The 2,647-nt window shown below is 42.5% G+C and overlaps 1 non-coding gene across 1 annotated transcript; it reads right to left on the reverse strand.

Annotated features, from left to right (window-relative positions):
• Positions 1-630: 630 nt before the first annotated feature.
• Positions 631-736, reverse strand: LOC125117165 (U6 spliceosomal RNA). The gene has a single exon (XR_007132523.1). It is a non-coding gene; the product is annotated as a U6 spliceosomal RNA (small nuclear RNA).
• Between the last annotated feature and the right edge of the window lie 1,911 nt (positions 737-2,647).

Consider the following 2,647-nt stretch of genomic DNA (forward strand, 5'->3'; position numbering starts at 1 on the left):
CTGCAACCTATACCACAGCTCACGGCAACGCAGATCCTTAATCCACTGAGGGAGGCAGAGGATCAAACTTGCATTCTCATGGATACTGGTCAGATTTGTTTCCACTGAGCTACGATGGGAATTCCAGAAGTACATTTTATTTTTTTTTAAATAATGATTTTTATTTTTTCCATTATAGCTGGTTTACAGTGTTCTGTCAATTTTCTGCTGTACAACAAGGTGACCCAATCACACATACATGTATACATTTTTTTCTCACATTATCATGCTCCATCATAAGTGACTAGATATAGTGCCCAGTGCTATACAGTAGGATCTCATTGCTTATCCATTCCAAAGGCAATAGTTTGCATGTATTAACCTCAAATTCCCAGTCCATCCCACTCCCTGCCCCTCCCCTAGGCAACCACAAGTCTGTTCTCCAAGTCCATGATTTTCTTTTCTGTGGAAAGCTTCATTTGTGCCATATATTAGATTCCAGATATAAGTGATATCATATGGCATTTGTCTTTCTCGTTCTGACTTTCTTCACTTAGTATGAGAGTCTCTAGTTCCATCCATGTTGCTGCAAATGGCATTATTTTGCTCTTTTTTATAGCTGAGTAGTATTCCATTGTGTATATATACCACAAAAATGTGGAACACTTCATGAATTTGCATGTCATCCTTGCACAGGGGCCATGCTAATCTTCTCTGTATCGTTCCAATTTTAGTATATGTGCTGCACCCGAAGTACCTTTTACAAAGCAGCTCAGTATACATATCTCACACACACACACATTTGCATGCACCTCTGAAACAAACATTTCACAGAATGATGCTTAACACTGCGTAACTCACTTTCTGATGATTTTTGTTCCATTCTGTTTTACCTCATTGTTTGAAAACGCTGCCTGCGTCTGTCTAAATGTATTTCATGTTGTGCCAATTGGCCTGGAGTCGCAGCTTAAAAAGCACTGACCTAGGACATCTCTTCTCGAAAGCAAGGAATCTTGGAAGGAAGTAAAGTTAATCAGAAAGCTGCTTGGCATTCGAATGAGTTGAGAGTGTCATGGTCTTTTGAGGGTGAATTCATCAAGTCTGCCGTAGGTTTGCCTGGGATATTTCTGCCCTGCTTTGCAGCTCACTCCTCTACTGACTGCAGTGCTAGTTTGCCAAGGGGTGATAATCACTCCCATTTACTGAGTGCTTACAGCATGCTAAGTAATGATGAGTAAAAGAAAATAAGAAAAGAGGACTAATCATATGGTAGAAATGACCTTAAGTAGACAGACATTAAGTGCGGAAAGGGAGCCTTCTGCCAAAAGGCCAGCCCAGAGACAAGGCTAATAGAAACCAAGTTGTTTTAACACATGCCGCCATCCGTCAGACGTGGAAGGGTTGTGGTCCCAGAGCACGATAGGGTTCGCACATCCTTGGGAGGAAACCGGCAAGAGGGTTTTTACTAGGAAGCACCGCTTAGGTTCTAACACAGGCGGCTCAACTCTCCCCAATGTTGCTGTCAGAAGATAAGGAGGAGCAGCAGCTGCACAGACCTCAGAGGATCCCAGGTGGAATGTTGTAGGCGAGATCCTCTGGGATGAGACGAGAGAGAGCCCAGGCAGGAGAGATTTTCAGTTTTGCATTTGAGAACTCCAGGCAGGATGCAGACTGCTCATCTCCATCTGCCTCTGATTGAATCCCTGTAGATAGTCACTAACATCGTTGCACACCCAGGTTGTTTCAATGGTCAGCATCAGCGTATGCAGAGCCTTGGAGCTGGAAAGGATGGATGCCCTTTCTCTCCCGATGCCTGGAGGTGGGGCAATCCAGGCAGCCTGCTGCCAAGAAGGGTTAGCGAATTGGAACCAGGAGGTCGACACCAAATACTTCATTTTTATTCACTTCAGTCAAGTAAGTAACAACTAGATTAAGAAATAAAACATTTCCTACCTCCAGGAGGCTATTTCCTTCCCCTCCTAGGCAATCCCCACCAAAGGGAACCCTATTCTGATTCCTATCAAAATCGATTAGTTTTCCTTGTTTTTCGATTGGTTATAAGTGGTTTCATACAGTATGTATTCTTGTTGCGTCTGGCTTCTCTCAACTGTGTGTGTATACAATTGATCCATATTGCTGCACAGAGTCATGGTTTGTGCTTTTTCCTTTCTGTGTAGTATTCCATTGCATGACCATGCTACAGTGTATCCATTTGATAGTTGATGGGTATCTGGGTTGTTTTGTTTGGGCTGTGGAGAAAGCTGGGAACATTTTTGTACAGGTTTTTTAGATATACAGAAACACTCATTTTTGTAGGGTATATATGTCTTGGAGTAAAATTCTTCAGCTATACGGTAAACATGTATTTGGCTTTAGTGGGAACCACCTAACAATTGTCCGAAATGGTCAGTCCAGTTTATACTCACACCAGCGGTGTATAAGACCTCCACTTGCTCGACATCCTCATCAATTGCATTTTATTATTTAAGCCATTTCAGCTCAAAACTCTGCTACAGCATCATTATGTGTTACATTATATGAATTATCTCAAATCCTCATGACAAGGCCTGTTATTGTTCCCACTTTCTGAATAAAGAACCAGAGGCCTTGGGAGGTCAGGCCACTTGTTCAAGGGCGCTTGCCTAGTGTATGACAAAGGTGAGATTCA

Source organism: Phacochoerus africanus, chromosome 15 (assembly GCF_016906955.1).
Source record: "Phacochoerus africanus isolate WHEZ1 chromosome 15, ROS_Pafr_v1, whole genome shotgun sequence".
Lineage (NCBI taxonomy): Eukaryota > Metazoa > Chordata > Mammalia > Artiodactyla > Suidae > Phacochoerus > Phacochoerus africanus.